This window comes from Nycticebus coucang, chromosome X (genome assembly GCF_027406575.1).
Source record: "Nycticebus coucang isolate mNycCou1 chromosome X, mNycCou1.pri, whole genome shotgun sequence".
Lineage (NCBI taxonomy): Eukaryota > Metazoa > Chordata > Mammalia > Primates > Lorisidae > Nycticebus > Nycticebus coucang.
In genome coordinates, this window is record NC_069804.1 from 21,456,552 (window position 1) to 21,480,125 (window position 23,574).

Sequence of the window (23,574 nt, forward strand, 5' to 3'; positions counted from 1 at the left end):
ATCCGTAAATGATTTGATTTCTCCGTCAATTCTGAAGCTTAGCTTAGCAGGGTACAGAATTCTGGGCTGGAAATTGTTCTGTTTAAATAGATTAAAGGTAGATGACCATTGTCTTCTTGCTTGAAAAGTTTCATTACAGAAGTCTGCTGTCAATCTGATGGATTTGCCCCTGTAGGTCAACTGGCGCTTACTCCTGGCAGCTTGCAGAATCTTTTCTTTTGTCTTGACTTTGGACAGGTTCATCACAATGTGTCTTGGAGAAGCTTGGTTAGAGTTGAGGCGACCTGGGGTCCGATAGCCCTCCGAAAGCAGTGTGTCAGAATCTTTGGTGATGTTTGGGAAATTTTCTTTTATAATATTCTCTAGTATGGCTTCCATTCCTCTGGGGCATTCTTCTTCCCCTTCTGGAATTCCTATAACTCGTATGTTGGAACGCTTGATAAAGTCCCATAATTCTGACAGTGAAGGTTCTGCTTTCTCTCTCTTCTTTTCTGCCTCTTTTACTATCTGAGTTATCTCAAGAACTTTGTCTTCTACCTCGGAAATTCTTTCTTCTGCATGGTCTAACCTGTTCCTGATACTTTCCATTGCGTCTTTAAGTTCCCTGATTGACTGTTTCATTTCCTTCAGCTCTGCTATATCCTTTTTATATTCTTCATATCGTTCATCTCTTATTTGATTCTGTTTTTGAATTTCCTTCTGGTTATTTTCTACTTTATTAGCAGTTTCCTTCATTGTTTCCATCATTTCTTTCATTGTTTTCAACATGTGTATTCTAAATTCCCTTTCTGTCATTCCTAACGTTTCTGTATAGGTGGAATCCTCTGCAGTAGCTACCTCATGGTCCCTTGGCGGGGTTGTTCTGGACTGGTTCTTCATGTTGCCTGGAGTTTTCTGCTGATTCTTCCTCATGAGTGATTTCTTTTATCTGTTTCCTTGCCCTAATTTCCCTTTCACTTCCTCTTGCTCTTTAAGTTCTCGTGCCTGTGGACTAAAGGTTACAGGACCAGAAGGGTGAGAAGGTTGAAGAGCAAAAAAGGGATGAAAGAAAGGAGGACCGAGTGATTAAAAAAAAAAAGAAAAATAGAGAAAGGAGAGGGGGTGGGTAAAAGGAATATTGACAAAAAGAAGAGAGGCACAGAAAGAGGGAGACAGAGCAATATAGGTGTACAGTAGGGTACTTTGATACAACCTTAAAAAAAAAACCACCTTCTGGGGGTGCCAAGTTGGGTGGTTCCCTTGAGGTCAGTAGCTCTTTGCTAACCTGATCAGACACAGTACCCCACCTCCACCAAGTAGAGAGGAAAGACAAAAATGCTATAAATCAAACCAAAACAAGCAAACAGAAAACTTTACGGGATAAAATTGGCTGGAAAAAACAGATAATAGCAGTAGAAACACTAGCAAAAATGAAGTTCTAGTTATTGAAAAAGGCAGCAATGGGAAATTATAATTAAACTAGAAAAATTGAGAAAGAAAAAGGATCTGTATGGAAAAGGTTGAACTTAAAAAACAGAACAACAATCAACAACAACAACAAAAAAACAACCAAACAAAAAACACAACCAAAAACAAAGCAGTATGTATATGTTATTGAATATTGTCTGGGCAACACGTGGTCTTCTGGGGTATGAGATGTTAATCACAGTTCTGATACGACTGGAGGCTGCTAGTTTCTCAAACCCCAGCAGGTAGACACCTTAAATCTCTCTTCAGCCCACTTAAAAGGCACTTTGAACTTGTTCACTTGCTGAGCAGAAGCTTTCCCAGGGAAGTGCTTGTCGCTGGAATCACTGCTGAAGTGGCTATCCACTTACCCTGTGTGCCAAAATTGGTCTCCCTCTGCCCCCGAGGGTTAGGGCTGCAAGGCGGCTCAGACCCCGCCCTTCGGCTACTTGGTCGCTGGGTTACCAGTTCCCACCCAATTCCAGCTCTGCGACCCTGAGGGCGGAGCTTGCCAGGGCAGATCGCTCACAATGGCTGCCTGTGACCCAGAGCCAAACACTATTAGCTCCGTCTGGCTCAGCGGCTCAGACTGGGGCCCTAGACAAAGGCCAAAGTTCTCCGCACTCCTGCTCAGGCTCTCCCCAAGGCAGTTCAGCTGAGTGCCAAGTCCAAAGACACCAAAACAGTTCACAGGTAAGGCCTTTCTGGTTTGCAGTCTCACTGCTACTGAACTTACAGTTGCGGGCGGGTTTAGATGGATTGAACACACGGGACCACTTGACGGTTTTCCACTGTTTTAGTCCTCCTTTTGGGGTCCAGAAGTCTCTCGCTGACTCCCTGTATCCTCTCAGGGGTGATGATAGGCAGATCCCACCAGCCAGAGATGCCTGGAGTCCTATCTCCGCAGACTCACGGTGCCCAGATGCAAGGAAGCTGTTACTCGGCTGCCATCTTGCTCTGCCTCCTCCCACAGAAATATTCTTTATCCTACCTCTGGTGCTTCAGAATGGATGAATGTGTAGATAATGTTTTTCTGGTGAATACAGTTTTTATTTTTATATCTTTCTTTTTCAGTTCTTGAAAAATGGTATTAATATACTATCTTTATGGCAGTGTTATATTTCTTAACAATATTTTGTTGAATTCTTCCCTTCCAATTCTGATGGACTAAAAACCTGCCCTTTAGACAATGAAGGAGCAAAATATTTTCTTTCGATGGTTCTTGAGGTAAGTAAGTTCTCCTAGCCCTAATATAAAACATCAGGGGAATTTTAATAAGGCAGCCTCTGACCTGATACCTGGAGGACTGGGTTAGAAATATTTTGAGCCATTTTCCAAATGGTGTTCTTGAATTTTTTTATTTTCATAGGTCTTTTTTTTATATATTATTATCCTTTCTGCAAAATACTATTCAAATGCAAAAACCTAAATATGTCACCATATTACAATTACTCCTTTATGGGAAGGATTGGTTACTTTCTACCTGCTTCTTTATTTTTAATTCTGTAGCATGCAACCATGCACCTTTTATAATAACCCATCACCTAAAGTAGAAGCCAATATCATTGCTGAATGCTGTCTATGACTCAGACACATCCCAGGCCTTTACCACATTTGTAAATTCTACCTCCTCAATATCTCTCAAACATAATTCTTTTCACCTTTGTCTAGAGGCATCATGGTGTAGTAATGAAAAGAACAAGGCCTTGGTGATCAGAGACTCTTGGGCTTAGTCTTGGGTCTAATGCTGTGACCTGGGGTGAGCTTGACGTGGGGTAAAACTGATCCTCAATTTCTATTACCTATAAAGTGGAGATTAACAGTTTCTGCTTCAGAGTGTTTTGTGATAACTAAATGAGGTAAGAGTTACAAAGTATCTCTAGAGTATTATGAATCCTTGATAAATTTGGTCCTCCCACTTTAGATCCTCATCTTCTCTGCAAAACTGTTTCATTAAACTCTTATCAGGATGGTTGCTTTTTAAATTTCTTTTATCCATAATTAAGTGTATACTACTTATCATTAGCTTTCAAGACCCTTTACATCTTGGCAAACTGTTTTGGTTCCCTATCGCTCTATAACAAACTAACCCTGAAGTTAGTGGCTTTAAATATCAACCTTTTAATTATTTCTCACAATTCTGTGGGTTGGACGGTTCTTCTGATGGTCTCTCTTGGGATTTCTCAAGTCATATGGCAACTGGGACTGGAATGGCCAAGATGACTGCACTCAGATATTTGGTACCTTAACCTGGAAAACTATGCTTAGCAGTGACCCTAGGACTTCAGGATCTCTCCCTCTCTCCACTCAATCTCTTTATGTGGTATCTCCAGCAGGTTAACCAAACTTCTTATGTGGTATTTCAGGGCTGCCAAAAGTGTAACACAGAAGAAGCTAGGTATGTCTTCTTAAAGTCAAGGCCCTGAGCTACACAGGTCACTTCTACTGTGTTTTATTGGCCACAAAGGACTCATTAGGGTAGCCCACATTTAGCATGGGAGAAAACTACACAAAAGATGAGTTATGGGGAGGCAGGGTGCATTGGAGGCTATCTTGGGAGGCTACCAAGCAACAAAATTCCTTGTATACTTGCATCTTCTACATTTCCTCCCAGTGTATTCTATGCTCCAAATATGATTTTTCAGTGTCTTATACCCAGTGTTTTAGTCTAGGTTCTCCTAGTAGCAGATGCTGAGACAAAGCTTTGAATGCAAGGTTATCTGGGCAGTGATTCCAAGAACCTCTATGGAGGAAGTGGGAAGTGAGATGGAAAGGAAGGAAGACAATCTAGATGTGTTAATGAGCATGTTACTGTTGTGAGCAACTGTGACTCACTTCTTTTAGACGCTGCTGGGAAAATATACAAAACTTTCTGCAGACTTGTCCCACTGGAGGGTGGGAAATTTATCCATGAACTCCCATCAATGATTTAGAGCTGCTCCCTGGGGCATTAACTCCTGACATTTGGGCCTGTCCTGTACTCTAAGCTAAGCCTGAAAAGACCCGAATGTGGAAAGCTGGATGGCTGCTGGAAAAAAAAAGGCCAATGCTTTGGATACATAGAGCTATGGAAAGCACAGATGGGGGAACCTAGAGCATTTACAACAGCCAAAACATACAAGATAATATGTCATCAATAAATTTGGTTTAATGAATGAGTAAAGCTTAGTGATTTGTTTTGTTTAGATGAAGCCCAAAACACGAAAAAATAAAAATGCCTTTTTTTGAAATTAAAAAATTGTGTTAGGCAAAACAATAAAAACTCTAGAAGAAAGTGTAGGAAAAACTTAATGATACTGGCCTAGGGAAAGATTTTTATGAAGAAGACCCCGTTGGCAATTGCAGCAACAGCAAAAATAAATAAATGGCACCTGATCAAGTTGAAAAGCTTCTGCACAGCTAAGGACACAACAATGAAAGCAAATAGAATGGGAGAAGATATTTGGATGTTATGAATCTGACAAAGTGCTAATAACCAGAATCTACAGAGAATCCACACTAATAAGAGAGCAAAAAGTTCCACTTATCACTGGGCAAGACACATGAACAGAATCTTCTCCCAAAGAGAAAAATGGCCAAAAAATATGGAAAAATGCTCATTGTCCCTAATTATCAGAGAAATGCAAATCAGAACCACTCTGAGATATCACCTAATCCCAGTGAGAATAGCCCACATCACAAAATCCAAAAGCTGAAGATGTTGGCGTGGGGGCAGAGAGAAAGGAACATTTATACACTGTTGGTAAGATGGCAAATTAATACAGTCCTTTTGGAAAAAAGTATGGAGAATCCTCAAAGAGGTAAAAGTAGACCTTCCCGCCTGTAGTCCCAGCTGCTCGGGAGGCTGAGGCAAGAGAATCGCGGAAGCCCAAGAGTTAGAGGTTGCTGTGAGCCGTGTGACACTACGGCACTCTACCCGAGGGCGGTACAGTGAGACTCTGTCTCTACAAAAAAAAAAAAAAAAAAAAAAAGTAGACCTTCCATTTAATCCCACAATCCTATTAGTAGTTATCTACCCAGAAGGGAAAAAAAAAGTCATTTTACCACAAGGAGATTTTCACTAGAAGGGTTATTGCAGTTCAAGTCACAATTGCCAAGATGTGGAAACAATCCAAATGCCCATCAACTCACAAATGGATAAACTGTGGTATATGTATACCATAGAATAGTATCCAGCCATAAAAGATGGAGACTTTACATCTTTTGTATACCTGGAAGGATTTGGAGAACTTCCTCCTAAGTAAAGTATCACAAGAATGGAAAAGCAAGCATCCAATGTACTCAATGCTAATATGAAACTGGTAGATGAACAACTACGTGCCCACAAGAGAGAAAAACACAAATTCAAGGAAGGAGGTAGCAGAGGAGGAAGGGGGTTTGGTAAGCTCTCACCTTACGGGCACAAGGGTAAGGATAGATAGCACACCTCTTTGGTGAAGAGTTCAACTACAACTTGGACTTGACCTAACCAATGCAAACAATGTAACCTAATTGGATGTACCCTTATATTAATCTGAAATAAAAAATAAAAAAATAAAAGAAATTGTCTTAGAAAGCATGTCTTTTTACATAAGAATGCATGATATCTACTAATATATTTAGTATTCTTTTATTGTTTTCCTCTCCTGAATATCTTCAGCTTTCCTAGTAAAAATATCCCACAAAACGTTATCAGAATGTTATGCAGTATATGATCGTACTGCCTTGCTATTGAACTTATTATGTATGGGACTCATCCATTTCTTAGGAAGAGGATTGAGGAATTTGGACAAAGTGCAATGGACGGAGAACTGTCTAAAGGTTTTGGCACAGATTGCATTAATACATTTACTGATGCATCATTTTCCACGTTATTTGTAAATTCTTTTATAAATTCTGGCATTGAGACTTCAGCAAAGATTCTACTATATTTTCACTTCATTTATAATAATTTACTTCAAGTTAATTTTCCTCAGAACCTCCAAAGTTACTTTAAAAATTAAAAAGCAAAAATTCGGAAAGTTAATTTATATACAGTGGACATTGCAGAAAACAGTGATATTGAGAAATGAGCATAGTTATTAATGTTAAGGCAAGTATATCTCCCTGGACTTTTTAATATAGTTGTGATGTGTCTTATGACTTAATCTATGCAGTAATGTAATGATGCATCTTTTAAAGAAATGAGGCTCTCAAACTTGGGTGATTATCAGAATTGCCTAGAACCTTGTTACAAAGACAGGTTTCTGGAACCTATCCTTCTGAAATATATATTTAATATGAGAATCAGGTCAGTCCGAAGATCCTTCAGGTTTGAGAATTACTATCTAAAAGGCATGAAAACCCCTTAGGCTGCCTGAATGAAGTTTGGTCCACCTAGATTATTATTGTAACTTCTTATGGGCCAAGGCCACATTTTATATTGATTTGGCTTTCCCTGTAACACCAGTATAGTGTTAAGCACGTAGTGAACCATCAGTCAATACTTATTGATGATAACTGTTTTAATACCAGCCTGTTTGCAGTTGACTTGTTTAGTGGAGAAATGGTATTCCAGGAAAAAGGGGGATCTGAGATAAATATATAAAATTTCTACCATTTTTCTTGCTGTATTTGCAATTTGGCACCTCAGTAGAAAGAGTTACTTTGTTATTGGTTCAGTTACTTTGTTATTTCACAGAATTCTTTGGATCATTCAAAGGTCATGGAAGGGAGCTACCATATATTGTGTTCCACTGACAGATACTTTCTATAGGTTATCTCATTTAATTCTCACAACAGTCCCACACAGAAGCACTTGTTTTTTTTTTTTGGTGTTTTTTAAAATTATTTTTATTTTTTATTGTTTGGAATTCATTGAGTGTACGAAGAATTAGGTTACACTAATTGCATTTGCTAAGTAAAGTCCTTCTTATAATTGTGTCCCACCCCCAAGAGGTGTGCCATACACCGTAACCTCCCCATCCTCCTCTCTCCTTCCCATAGCCCCCCTGGAAGCACTTATAATTCTCATTCTGTAAAACAGTTTAGGAGCAGATAAGAAACTCGTCCAAAGTTATACAGCAAGTAAGACATGGAGCTGCAATTAGAGTTCAAGTTCATCCAATCTCAATGTTTATGTGCTTTTCAAGACATAAAAGGATTCTTCCCAAAGAAAGTCCAGTGTAAAACAATGCTTAATTAGGAGGGTGGGAATGAGGGGAAGCAAAGTTCAGTTTTTCTTTAGTCAGATTTGATTCTGAGCTGCAAGAAGCAATATACTGAATTTTTTAAAAAATGATTAAGACAACTGTAGTTGAGTAAGAGTTTTAAGTGGCTACAATAAATAGAATTCTCATGTTCAAGAGGGATTTAGAAAGGTTCTTAAGAGGTAGTATTTCAAGAATTGACACAAGAAGAGGTCAAGATATATTTGGGGATTTGGGTTCTACTGGGGGTCAAGGTGAGAATATTTTCAAGTAGCATCAAAGGGAACATGAAAAGTAGTGTCAGAGATAAGAGAAATGTGAGAATTGCCAGGCATGGATCATTCCAAGATTGCTGGCTTGGGAGCCTTTGGGGAAAAAAGGAATTAGGACTGGTTATGCTTAAATTCCATCCTGTAAATCGTCCTGAAACAGAGAAGACTGTCAAACTCAGGCAGGTCATCTGATAAGAGACTTAAGTGTGTGCCAAAGGGTATGCTTGAGTCATACGTTATCACAGCCAGAGTCACATTCTTAGCTGCTGTTCATAGTGAGAAATCTAAGTGTAAAGTTAGCAAAGAACCAAATGAATTCTTGCTCAAAAGGTTGGGCAGAATGTCCAGAAGCTTTAAAGAATGTCAAAGGCATATTCTACTTCATATTACTGTTACTATTTATAATGGCTATCACTTGCATTTTCTAGCAACAGTGGTCCCTTTTTTCCCTCTCCCACCCCCTTCTCTCCCAAGGATTTTTGTTCTTTTTCTCTTATGTAAGAAAAAAGAAAAAAAGAACATGTCTAATGACAAATTTGCTTCCAAAGGCTTAAAAGGGGATATTGTCTGATAGTAAACCCAAAGAAGCCAGGTAAGGTAGTTTCAGCCATCTCTTCTGATGTTTATTGATATGACTTCTCATCGGATCTCTCTCTTTGACCCCACCTCTTAAATGTGTGGACAATTCTATAATGATTCCACTCTCGGTCTGGCTCTGTTCCCTCTCTATGTACCCTCCTTTTTGGTGCCTAGGAATTTTATATTTCTTTTAAAAACATGTCACTTCAATCCTTCTTGATCTGATGGGGTGGGAATAGTCAATGAGGATGGATGTTTGAGGGATCACAGGTAGTTCCTGGAAAGTTGCAGTGGTAAGAGATTTGGGGGGACATGCCTAGGGCAGAAGAGTTGATAATTTTTCTGTCAATCACCTAAGTAAACTGAACTTCATGAAGGCAGGATCCATGTTTGTATTATTTATTGCAAAAAACTGTCTTTTTCATAGCAAAATATTGGCACACAGTAGGTACTTAATGATTATTTTGTGAATGAATAATTTTAGACCTTTAAGACTGACCAATTCCTTAATCACCTTATACTCAGAGCCCAACTCTCCATCTGTCATTCACTTTCTTGTCTTATTGGCATTTATCCCTCTCACAAAAAGCTATTGCTGTCCTCAGATCCCAGTTCCTAGCATAGTGGGCTGTATGTGGTAGGAAGTTAGCACATACTTTATAGATGAGTTAAATAACTTTCATCATATGATTTTGAAGGGAAACTTTCAGGCACCTAAAAATGATGTTCTGAGTTATTTTTGGATTAGACTTCAGGAGATAATAAAAACTGGCCTCTAGTGATTACCTTGAGCCGATATATGCTACTCTTCAGAAGAAATTGAAAATTCTAGCCTGATACCTCTGATGACTATTTCATTGGCATCTTACTTGAACAAATGTAGGTTAAATTTAGAAAAGATATACTCTAGTAATAAAACTGTCAGAAGATCAGCTTTTGATGGTCTAAAGCTTCCATAGCTGGTGAAATATTTGCAAGGGTATTGGAAAGATATGATGATTCATTTTCTTAAGGAAAGAATTTAAAGAATATCTTTCCTTGGTGCAGACATGGATTGCCATTCCCAAAGAGAATATATTAGGACCTACTGGGTACATGATGTTTTCTGCTTATTCCTTGCCTCTATAAACACATCTTGTAAATTATTCCACAAGAGGAATGATGCAAGTTGGGTTTGTGTCAAACAACAGAAGTCAAAACAGATCAATATACCATTATCCTGCCTGATTTTATAGAGGTTAAAGATCATAGAGCACTAGTAATGAATGGGACCTAGAGCTTACTGCATTAAGAGCAATCCTGGCTGTGGTTAAGGGTCCAACTTTAGAGCTGGACTACTTGAGTTCCTACCTTGGCTCTACTACTTACTACATGCATGACTTCATTCAAATGACTTAATCACTTTGTGCCTAATATTTCTTCTCTGTAAAATGGAAATAATATTAGTCCTCATCTCATTGAGTGCCATGAGGGTTATGTGAAATAATATCTGTAAAGCATTCAGAAAGGTACCTGGCATGTCAAAAGACTATATATGTGTTTTCTATTATCATTAGCTTAAGATCTCCATTTACGTGGAAGAAACTGAGGTCCAGAGTCATTAACCATTGCCTGTAAGGCCACAAAGTTAGGCCCCAAATCCAGATCTACTCATTCCAAATTCAGGGGTCTTTTTATTCTGCCATGATGCCTTAGCTATATACACTAAAAGAGGTCAATAAAAATCCCAAGGAATTGGAATTTCACTGAATGCAATATATTTTTAGGGTAACAACCAAAAATATCAGTGATAACTTATGACTGGTGTTAAGATGTATATATTAATCCTTTGGCTGTAAACATTGTTGCAAATTATATACATGTTGGTGTCTCACCCATATTGCACTGCTCATGGTGTGCAGCACAGCATGCTTCTGCAGGCACTTGTGACTTTTTGCTTGTGGGCTTTTTCTTGGCCTTTGTGTGAGCAGGGCAGAAATATTCTGGTTTTAATGGTCCCTTGGGGACCTTGCTTTTTCTTCTGGTCTCACTGGCATTTCTTGGGATCATCTATCAGATATATTACTTGCCCTCAAATCCACGTTTCAGGGTCTGCTTGACCTCATTGACCAATGATTAAAATTGAGAAAGAAATCTAGGTTACTTTCTGGTTTGGGGATAGATATACCCAGATTATATTGTTCAGTATTGTGGAACATGTGAAAAAAAAAATGCCGTGAGGCTCTTCAGAAAAATAAAAGTACATGTTTTTAAAGTACCTTTTACCCGTACATAACAAGCTGAGGCTACTTAGAAATATAAAGTTCTCTGAAACTTTTAAACCCTAAAGGAAACTGAAAATGTTTGAACAAATAAAAATACTTACATAGCTTATATAATTTTTAACACCCTTCACAGATCTAAAGTCACTTTGTTAATTTAGGAACATAAAAATGCATTATGTATAACTCTGTTGGCTCCTAAAAGTATCATGTTTGATATCTTGAGAGATGTGAAGGCCTGGAAAATTTGAGGGGCAAAAAGAATATTTTGAAAGCAATCTTGAAATGCTATGATTAAATAAAATTGCAAGATTAAACTGGTCAGGTATAATCTAGTTTAGGTGGGATCATTCCCTTTGCCCTTAAATTGCTGTAAGTAAGAGTTTGATTTTCAGGGAGATTTGGGGGCTAGATCTGTGAGGTTTTATTGCTGGAGTTCTGAGGTTTGCTGAATGAACTGTAGTTTTGATTTGGGGTGCTGGAGGACTTGGGGATTAGAGATGTCCCTTAGTGATACATTATCAAATTCCAAAGAGTGGGACCTTGACATTCCCTATGCACCTCAGTGAACTTTCAGGCACCCCTAGATTCATAAATTCACCTACAGTGTGCACACAATGTTGAGTAAAGCAAAGACAACCACGTTAAAGTGCAGATGCTGGGTAACCTGTAAGATCTGCACACTGGCTAAGGGATTTGTGTCCCCACAGCAGTATCACAGATGGATGAATGCAACCTTTGCATGCATTCCTCTGCAAAGTCACAAGATTAAATCAATTGGCAAATGACACTTCCCTGGCCACAGGGATTAGTTTTAATGTATTTTTTTTTTTTTTTTTAGCCCAATGGTCAGAATTTTGTTGAATGGTTGAAGGAAGCATCCTCTCAGATGTAAACAAAGAAACATGCAATGCTGATTGCTACTTGAAATCACCCTTTTCATCAGGTTGAAAAAGAGGATATTCATAACTGAGGAAATTGCCTAGCATTTAGGAGAGAAGTAGAGCCAGAGGCATGATCAAACTATACCTGAAACTAGACTATCTATGATCTTCTCAATTACACAAGCTCCTAACCAGACAACAGCCTTATGAATACACTTAGACATTATGGAAATGTGACTACTAAAACTTACTCTTTGAAAATTATTTAATAAAGAAATTTTGTTTTAACTAAATCTGTCGTAATAAACCGGGCCCTCAAGCCTAATTTTATGAATTTTTCTGGAGTTGATGTTAAGAATAGCTGAGAAATCTGAGCACCATTAGGAATGTAGCAGAGGACAGAGTCAAGGGTCTTTAAAAATAATAATTTTGGAGGGGAGGCAAGATGTCTGACTAGAGCTATCAGTCACCAACAGATTGTCTCAGACAGAAAGAAAAGTTTTAGATAAGAAAAAATACAGCCCAGGTGTAATTTTGAGAGAAAAGTGCCATAAACCTACTGGCAAGTGCATGGGAAGAGTTTGGAATAGAACAAGGAGGAGCAAGATTTAAGCAGAGATCAACCCCTGGGAAATTTGCAGCCCCATAGAAAAAGCAGGTGGACATGCTTGTTTTCCCTCCCCTCACACCTCCAGCAGACTGTAGGATCCCAAACTGGGGAAGAGCTCTTGAGCCCAAAAGCTACTGCCACTAGTGAACTGGTAGCTTCTTAAGAGCACCAGACTACCAAGCTCCTCAGATTAACCCCCACTCCCTACCAATGCAAGCCAAGAAGGGTGCTATACTGCTTCTCTACCCATTATGCGCCTTTGTCCTCCTCAGGGAGCTTCAGCCCTTCAGTTTTCTGGTACTCACACAAACATTTCCCAACTCCTACCCAGACTGGGGTGGCCGCAGAAGGCCCACAGGTCCCAGGGGAACTGTGTGATCCCACAGCTTAGACATTTAGAGTGGGCTGCCTTCAGGGCAGAAGAGAGTATAGTAAGTGAGGGGAAAAAGGAGAACAGAGTGTCAGCTCTCCTCCATTCAGACTCTTCTCTTTCTCCTCTACTCACCCCACAGCTGCTGCCACTTGGCTGCTCCAGCAGAGCAGGGCATGTCTGAAACAGAGGGACATTAAACCTGCTTGAGCACTCTATGGGCAACTTGGGACCAGCATGCTTCTCTTTGGCATGGTCAGAGATTGAATTTGCGGTGGGGTGGGGGCGGATAAGAGGACAGGCTAGATCCCCTACTCCCAGGCTCAATCATGTTGCTCAGGACATAGAGGGGGAGATTTGTGAACTAATCTTAGGAGGCAAGGGAGCCTGCATGGGCAGAACTAAAAGGAGAGTGTGGTATGGGTCTGAACCACTGTGCATTCATGAAGCGAGTGCACACAGCTAAGTCACACTTTTGGTCCATGGTGGGATCCTGGGCAGGGAAGCTCCCAGCATGCAGTACTACTGCTGGTGATTTCAGCTAGTTTGTGCTGCTACTTGGAGCCAGACACCATAAGGAGATCTGTAGGGCAAGAGAAGAAGGAGAAGAGCAAAACACATACCTCCTTACCAAACTGTAAATCCCAGACTTCTCCTTCCCCATGAGCAGACTTTTTGACTTGGTAAGTCCATTTCAGCTCCTCTTGGTAGTTTTCCCCAGTAGCCTGGGAGCAGACCCTTAACCTCTACTGAGACAATGCTTGTGCCCAACTTTGTGGAGCCTAAAGGCAGGGTCACTAGGCCTAGTCCCACCCTGCCTTACTCCTCTATCCACCTGTGCTTTGGTAGAGCACAAGAAGGAGCCCCTGGGAACTCCAGGGCCTTACCCACTGCCTAGGACATCTGAGCACTTCTCTTGATTGACTAGAGCTAGTCACAGGTCCAACAAAACACCATTGCAGCTGGCTTTCCTGCAAGTGCCACCTACCGGCAGGGAGGACAGCTTTTACAGCTCCCTTATACCATTCACTGATTCAATCAGACAGGACATAGCTGACTTTTACCCTCAAGTACCACCTATGACTTAGAGTATAAACTGGGCATCCCAATATACTGCAAGAAGACCACAAAGCAGGAGAAAGAAGAAGTATTTTAAATACCTCCATCTCCTCTTGTCAAGAGACAGGATATATGCTCATGCATATAGTATATCACCAGTACCGCCTAAAAATACCCAGCAATTGATAAAACCACCACATTAAGGGTATCTATAGTCAGCATATCCATCCAGACCCTATACCCACATCAAAGTATTCAAAAGCAAAGCCAAAGGTCCTTAACCAACATATGCTACAGACATACCCTTAAGTGTGAGGCAGGAGGCTGGGCATGGTGGCTCATGCCTATAATCCTAGTATTCTGGGAGGCTGAGGCAGGTGGGTTGCTTGAGCTCATGAGTTAGAGGCCAGAGTGAGACCCTATCTTAAAAAAAAAAAAAAAAAATTAGCTGGGCATTGTGAAGGGCGCCTATGGTCCCAGCTACTTGGGAGGCTGTGAAAAGAGAATCACTTAATCTCAAGAGTTTGAAGTTGCTGTGAGCTGTGATACCACAGTACTCTACTGAGGGTGACAAAGTGAGACTCTGTCTCAAAAAAAGGGGTGGGGCAGGAAAAAGTACCATCTAAATAGAAGAAATCCCCCAAACAACAAAGTGACAGCTGCTCCAGATGAGAAGGAATCAGCATAAGAACTACAGAAATATGAAAAATCAGAGTGAAAGGATCCCCCCTCCAAGGAGCACACCAGCTCCTGATCCTAACCAAAATGAAAATACTGAAATGACTGATAAAGAATTCTAAATATGAAAAAAATAAAAAGAATTCCAAATATGGATTGTAAGGAAGCTCAATGAGATCCAAGAGAAATTGGAAAACCAACACAAAGACACAAGAAAAATAATCCAGGAAATGAATAATAAATTTACTAAAGAGACAGCTACGTTAAGAAAATAGAACTTCTTGAAGTGAAAAATTCATTCAGGGAAATACAAAATGTAGCAAAAAGTTTTAAGAATAGAGTGAACCAAGAAGAAAGAATTTCAGAGTCTGAAGACAACTCTTTTGAATTAATGAAGTAAGGCAAAAATAAAGAACCAATAATAATTCTCAATGAATCCCCAACAACAACAACAACAAAAAAAAAAGAATCAAGAGGAATGAACAAAGTCTATGAGAAATATGGGATTATGTAAAATGACCAAATAAAAGTATCATAGGTGTCCCTGAGGGTAAAGAAAAGAAGGCAATAGACCTGGAAAACCTATCTGAGGGAACAATTGAGGGAAACTTCTCTGGTCTTGCTGGAGAGTTAGACCATCCAGATACAAGAAGCTGAACGAACACTTGGTAGATGTATCACAGAAAGGACATCACCAAGGCACATAGTCATCAGACCAATCAAAGTCAATGTAAAAGAGGAATTTCTATGAGCCATGACATGAAAACATCAAATAACTTACAAAAGAAAACACATCAGAATAACAGCAGACTATTTAAGAGAAACCTTACAAACCAGAAAGGAATGGGGTTCTATCTTTAGGCTCTTTAAACAGAATAACTTGCAGTCAAAAATTTTGTATCATATTAAAAAAAAAAGTTTAATAAATAAAGAAGAAATAAAGTCTTTCCCAGACAAGCAAACACTAAAGAATTTGTCACTACTAGACCTGCCCTACAAGAAATGCTTAAAAGTGTTCTATACGTGGAATAGAACAATCAACACCTACCAGTGTAAAAATACCCCAAAGTTAAAATTCACAGCTCTTACAAAACAGTAACACAAGGGAGGAAACAAAACAATTAGGTACCAGTGATAATGATGACCAGAACAGCATCTCACATATAAATACTAATATTGCATGTGAATGGTCTTAATGCCTCCCCCTTAAAAGATGTGCACTGACTAAATGGATAAACACAACCTGAATATATGCTGTGTCCAAGAAACTCATTTAACTTCCAAAGATTCTTATAGACTCAAGGTAAAGGAGTATAAAAAAATTCCAAGTAAATGCAATCTAATTTCTATCAGATAAAAACACTTTAAATCACAAATGGTAAAGGACAAAGATGATTATTATTAAATAATGATAAAGGGATCATCAATTCACCAAGAAGATATAATAATGCTAAATATATATGCGCCTAACACAGGAGCTCCCTGATACGTAAAGCAAATTGTAGTAGATCTAAGGATAGAAATAAACCGCAATATCATAATCTCCAAGAACTTGAACAATCCAGTGGCAAAACTAGACCAATCATCAAGGTAGAAGATCCACAAAGCACCCTGAACTTAAATGGGACTCTAGGACAAATAGACATTTCCAGAACATTCTACCTTAAAAGTGCAGAATATATATTCTTCTCATTAGTACATGGGACATGTCCCAAGATGGGTCAATTCTCAGAAAATTTAGAAAAATTGAAATCACACCATGTATCCTCACAGACTACAGTGATTCCAGGAAATAAAACAAGTAAATCAATTCCAAGAGGAACTCTCAAAACTACACAAATATGTGGAAATTAAACAACCCGTTGCCATATAGTTGTTGGATTATTGATGAAATCAAGACAGAAATCCAAAAAATTGGAGGTTTAGTCTAAGTATCATAGCAGAGGATGTTGTCTGTTGTCTTGCAATCAGTAATAGTTTATCATTTTGCAAGCACATTTCACAAAACCAACTGGCCACATTCTAATTTGAATAAGGAAATTAGAATAAACAGTTCCACCTGGCTTAGATACCTATTTTATTTGGGCAATTGGCTGTTCTCTTGGCATGTAGTAGTGAGCATTCAACAGCTGGTGCTCTCTCACCCATGGGGCCTTTCTTTTCAGAAGATAATTACTTCAGAGACTGACAAAGAACTAAGATGCAAGCTGGAATCATTCAAGACCAAGGATGTACTAAAATCTTAGAATATCACTATGATAAATAAGAATGGGAGTTCATAAAATGCAAGTCTTTTCTCTTTAAGTCACATTGTAAGCATTTTCCCCAAGGGAAGAACATAATTTTAAAAGATTTTTTCCCTTAAATATTAATTTGAAAAAATGCTTATTAAGTGTGTCCCCATGCCTGTGATGGAAAATTTTCCTTTTTTTGAGATGTTGACGATTCATAGAATATAAGAAAAAAAAGAAACATGGTTTGGCCACATGCCCCCTTTTTTTGTTTTTTAACTCTTTCTATCCGGCTCTCTGCCTGAAACACTCACCATGCCCCAATACACACATATTGAAAACTAGAGGGAATGTCTCAACTTGAGCACATCTGAATCCACTTGTGTTTTCTAAGCCAAGCCTGTTTATGTGGAAGATTAGAATAGAAAGCCTAACTCTGGCGGTGTAGCATGAAACACCTTACTTCGAGGTCTGGTAACTTACTTTTCCATTGATACTTCACATTTGGAAAACGTGGTAGAGAACAAACAGCCTTACGATCTCATCCATAGAACTGATTTCTGTGCTCAGTATCCAGTTGAATATTTTCTTGCTCACTTTTTTCTCTAGAAGATAAGCTTATCTGGGTGGAAAGATGGTGCACTGTTCTCTGTGTGAGTGACTACACTAAGCTTTTGATAGGTAGCTTGGCAATGTGGATGGAGATGAGAACGGTAGAAAGATGAGTGGGTAGCATACTTTGCAATTAGGCTTCATAAGCTGGACCACATTGTCCATCTTCATCTTTCACAGTTGTCTCTTCTTTTCAAAAACTGGATGTGGCACTTTAAAAAAAGGTACTGGGTGATGTGGAATAATTTCACCCTATGGAAATGTCTATTTGAGATGCTGCTTAAAATCACTTCATGGCAGAGTACTTAATGGATTACTGAAAAATGTTAAATTACTTCCTCCATCATCTCCTCCTTTCCTCTGTTCTTTTTCTGCCCTCTCTTCTTCTCTCTTTCCTCTTGCAAACATGTATTTAGTACCTACTGGGATAAAAGAGTTATAAAAGGCTTACAATATCCTATATCTCATAGAGCTTATATTGTAAACTGTAGGGGGGTTGTTTATAGAAATACACAAGCAAATAAAGTGAAAAATAAAAGTATCCAGTTTTAAAGGAAAAACTGGGGTGATATACAGAGGGATTAGTGGGTGAATTCCTTAGGTTGGGTGAACAGATAAGGCCTTTTCATGAAATTTTTAAGCTAGAATGAAAAAGATTCAGCCATGCAAAGCTCTGGTGGCAGAGATTTGTAGGCAGAGAGAATAGTTAATGCAAAGCTTCTTAGGTGGGAATGAGATTGGTGGGACTGAGGGACAGCAACAAGGTCACCAGGACCGAGTGTGGTGGAATAGGAGGAGGGTTGTGAGGCACGGGTTTTATGGGCAAGGACCAGATCATAGGGCCTTGTAAGCCATGGTCAAGAGTTGTTACTTTATTCTAAATATAATAGATAGCAATGAGATGGTTTTAAGTAGATAAATGATGATGGTTACTGAGTGATACATATGTATTTATTAATCTTTTGTTTGTAGTTCTGAAATATTTCACAGTTTTAAATACAATTCTTATTACTGTATGCAAAATTGTTAGAGGCAAGAATAGAGGTATGGGGATAAGACGGGAGGCCATTATATTTCAGATGACAGATAAAGGTGGCTTGACCCAGGTGGTAATAGGTGTGAGAGTCACTGCCCCAAATAAGGTATTGTGTAATTGTGAGAGGAGGCCTCTACATAGATTTCTTTAAAAGTAAATCTGTGTACTTTTCAAGTTGAACCTGATATATATCCCTGCTAACACATATTTCGGCACCATAATCATACATGATGTTACAGCTTTTTCAGTGACTCTCTCCACATATGCTTTTAACAATAAATTTTTCTCCCTAAAAAAAAAAAAAAAAAGGTGTGAGAGAGAGAAATAGACAGACTCAGAATATGTTTTAGATGCTGACTTGACAAAACTTGCTGATGGTTGAACATGGAGCATGAAAGAAAAATGGGAACTGAGGATATATTTTGCGTAAGCAATTGGTCGAGAAGATGATGTAATTTCCTAATATGGGGAAGATGGGGGGCACAGGTTTGGGTAGTGGTGGGATGATGAAAAATTCTCTTTTGGCCATCATAAGCATGCGATATCTATCAGATTGTCATGTGGAGATGTCAGGGTTAGATCAAATAGGCTAGAGATGAAGCTCTGAGGCCATTAGCTTATCAATGGTATAAGCCATGAATTGGATGAGATTACCTAGTTACAATCAAAAGGGTCCTGGGAGTGAGCCTAGAACACTCCAATATGGAAGTCAAAGAGAAGAGGAGAAAACAGCTGAGGAGATTGGCCGGTGAGATAGAAGGACAATCAGAAAAATGCAAAGCTGAGAAAACCAAGACAAAAACATTTCAAGAGGGAGGGCATAGTCAACTAAAACAGCAGTTTCTAAACATTCTTGTGCCTTAGCATCCTCCATAGGCTGTTGAAGCTTATGGACCACTTCTCGAAAAAGTTTTTTTTTTTTTTTTTTTTTTTTTTTGATGCACAAAATACCCAGTATTATATATAGGAAACCAATTATGCTGGAGTTGTGAAACATTTAAAACACAAATTTGATGTTAATATGTGTACTTTTTATCAACATATTTTATAACTAGATCTAGAAGTGGGTCTAATAACTATTGAACTCTCTAGTGATGAGCAGAAATGATATTTTGAGACACCTGTAGTATCTTCAATGTCATAGTATGATATAAAAAGTAATGTGTATAAGTTCTAATATAAAAATCCTTGTGATTTTTTTCTTTGTGACAAAGTCACAGATACTCCTATTGCTACTGTAATTTGTTGACTATGTCTAAAACTCAAGGAAATGCTAAATTTTAGTGATTAGTGAAAATAAAGATCTATTTTTCTCCACACAAGTTCATAAACTCTGATTTCAAACCCCTGGTCTAAAGTTCAAAGAGATGGCATTCAGTGATATGGATTCTCCTAAATAGTGACTGATTTTGCTATATTTGCTTAATCTTGGGCTCATCGATGTTCTATCTCACTGTTAAGACAATGACATTAAAAGGGCAAGGAGCAATGACAGAGGGAGTGGGTGGAGTGGGGAGGATGCTGAATATTCTTTTCTGTAGTTATGTTGAACATTAATATTCATAAAGATGTATAATATTAAAACAAATTTGGAAGTGAATTCATTCAGGCAAAAGTGTTTAATCTGCCTCTACTCCTATTATTTGATATTCAGAATACTTTACAGGGAAGAAAGATGGACATTCCTATAAAGGTTCTCCCTCTGTTTTTTGTTCTTTCTATTGTCTCCTATTGAAAGTGCTAGAGCAGCAGTTCTCAACCTGTGGGTCATGGACCCGTTTGCAGGTCAAACCACCCTTTCACAGGGGTTGCCTAAATACATCCTGCATATCAGCTATTTACATTAGGATTCATAACAGTAGCAAAATTACAGTTATGAAGTAGCAACGAAAATAATTTTATGGTTGGGGGTCACCACAACATGAGGAACTGTATTAAAGGGTCGCAGCAGTAGGAAGGTTGAGAACCACTGATCCAGAGTATCTTTTATATTCGTCTCTCTCTTTAATTAAACATTGATATACAAAATACAGGCAACTTGGGGCCTTTAAAACACAGCGCCCAATTTATGGACATACTGTTAATTTCAGAATTAAAAAAAAATACATGTTTGTTGACTTCTGGATAGAAATAGTTTAACTCCTCACTCCACCGTGTACCTCCTCACTAAAGTAGTGTTCTATAGGTCTGAACATTTATACATGTATTTAAGATACTATCAATTCCATGACAAACAACCCTTCATGTTCATTTTGCTTGCATTATACTATAGTACAGGGGTTGGCAAAACTATGGGTTGTGGCCTATTGTTGCATGGCCTGGGAGCTAAGAATGCTTTTTACATTTGTATAGGGTTGTGAAAACAAAACAAAAAAAAACGGAGGAAGAATATGCAACTGAGACCTGCCATGGCCTGCAAAACCTGAACTATTATCTCTCTGGCCCTTTACAGAAAAAGTTTGCTGATCCCTACATAGTGTGTGTGTGTGTACACACACATGCACCAATGTGTGCATATACACGATGCCTGGAAGCTTTTTCAGCCTCCTTTTTTAAATAATAGATTTGGTCCCCTTGATCACTGTGGCAGCCAAATGATCAAGCCAAATGATGGTCAATCCTTATATGTCACCCCCCTGACAGCTCTGACTGGTCTGAGAGGTGAGCATGTGCAATCAGCAGGGCCCATCAGTGTTGGGGCAAAATTCCTTCTCTTTTCACTGGGGTTGCTAAGACTGGACATGTTGGTGGACATCACGAAAGAGCATCTGTAGTAGGAGAGAATGGGGCCAAAAACACACAGAGGAAAGCAGGTCTGATAGATGGAGGGTAAGAAGGCACAGACGGAAGTATCCAGTCTTGATGCTTGAGGGCAGATCCATTCCACCTTAGCAATTTCCCTTTGTTTTTAAAGCTTATTTGTGAGACAATTCTATCACTAGTAAGCAGAATGCCTCTTTGTAATTCAAATATCTTCCAAAAGTTCAATCAGAACCTCAAGATTTTCTTTCTCCCTTAATTGGAAAGCTGCAATAATAACATACATTGCTAGCGAACATTAAACACTCTCAACATTCTAAGCACAGGGCTGGTTGTTTTACAACATAATGAAGTTCATATTATTGTGCCATATTATAAGATGAGGGGAAAAAACCCTCTGAGTTTAAGTAATTTGATTAAAATCTCACAGTTGAGTAGGTGGCAGAGCTGAGATAACATTCATATTTTTTTGACTCCAAAGTTCACATAAATTTTATTGCTATCATGGGATTTCAGTGACATGACAAAATAGAACCTTATCGTGCTCTCCTGTCTTAGCACAGCATAACAATAAGTACCTGTTTCCTCATTGACATTTCAGGGTTTCAATGGAGTGGCATTGTTTTCTCATTGCATATAAATGTAAAAGTTTAAAGGACAAGCTAACAACTTGGCTGTTATTGCTTTTGGGACCCAAAACAGCATGAAGTACATAATGTACTATACCCTATTAATCTGGCTAAGAAATTCATGCATTTGAAAATGTAGGGGTGATTTCTAACTAGCTGTCTCAGCTCAGGTTACCTGGAGCCTGAGGCAAGGATTAAGTGTTGGTACTTTATCTGGGAGGTACAAACCCAGGGCACTGAGAGTGAGCACCAAGGGAATAAGGGAGCGAAGAAAGAGAAGTCCTGCAAGGTCACATGTGACAATGCATAGCAATGAGACACAAAGAGACAAAGCAGACTGTTTTGCAGGGGTGTCTGGTTAGCCAGGATGTTTAGGGATGTCTGTCTACAGCTGTGTGGATAAACTGTGCCTACAAACAGTCCCTGGAAGAAAGGAAGGAGAGAGAAATTAGGTGTTGGGTTCCCTTCCATCTCCTGTTGGCCCTTGCTTAGAGTTTATTCAAAGGGAAGTGAACTCCCCCACACTTCTAAATTGTATTGCCTTGACCTTTTGGTATCCAAGAAGATGCTCCACCCCATTCCTGATGGAGTGGTGTTCCATGGTAATTCAGTGTAGGAGGAGTTAGAAATGCCTGGAAAATGCCCGGTCTCCTGGTTGCATAGCAGGGGCCTTGAACATGGTTGAAGCAGAGCAAGCAATTGTGGACCCAGATGGCTATGATGAGGAGAGATTCTGAGTATGCAGAAAAATGTGATGTCATATAAGCATTGCATAACCCAGTAAAATCATGCATTTTTCAAGTTCTAATATATTACATCAGTAGACAATGAACTCCTTAAGGAAATAAGTGCTAATTCACTTTGCATGTGCAATAAGATAACTCAAATTTAGTCTTGATCAGATATCAAAGAATTTTTCTTCAGGTCCAGCACAGAAGATTGATGTAACTCTGAACATTTACTAAAGCTTAATTTAGGCTGATGCACTAGACTTATTTTTCATTGTTAATATGGTGAACTGTTATTATGAATTAGATCTTTCATCATGGAAACAGCAGCTTCTAATTCTTGAAGACAGCCAGTGGTGAATGGTCATTTAAGTAGTGTCAGTACAGACTGGATTCAGGTTATGTACAATGTATCTGCATGTACCATATCATATAGTCATTTCTTGGTACCCATGAAGGATACCCACTTGTTTCAGTACCCACTGCGACCACCAAAATTCGTGAATGCCAAGTCCCTTATATACAATGGAGTAGCATTTGCATATAACCTACACACATCTTCCGGCATACTTTAAATCCCCTGTAAATAACTTAGCATATCTGACACTAATACAATGCCTACGCATTGCTTTATTTGTGTGGATTCAACGTAGTACTTGGCACATGGCAAATTCAACTTTTGCTTTTTGGAAACTTGTGGCACTTTTTAGGGGAATAGTTTTAATCCATGGTTGGTTGAATCCACAGATGCAAACTTCACAGATATGGAGGACTGATTATGTGTATATATATATTCATCTCTCCACTGGTAATATGGTTGAAAAGAGAACTTTCTATTTTCCACCTCTGGCTTCTCATGAGGACATCCAAAAACCATCCACTATGTCACAGTGGCTTGGCTCTTTGTGTCTGGAAAGTTGAAAAAGTCATTGACCATTTCAAATAACAAAAGTATATTCTCCCTCATAGTCTCAGAGGTGAAATCCAAAAAATAAAACATTTACAAAGGCACAATTTGATCTTTCACATGAAGGAGTCTAAAGTTGATAATACAGTCGGGAATGCACTCCTATTGTTTTTATTTTCCACTTCCTGAGCATTCTTCCAGCTCAGCTGTTGTGGGCACCTCTGATGCTCCCCGAGCAGGGATTTTAAATGAGTCCACAACAGATTGGTCTCAGATTGAATTGTGTGCAACAAATCTTGGGAATTTTAGTTCATGGCAAATAAATGGCACCCCTTTAGGGTGAAG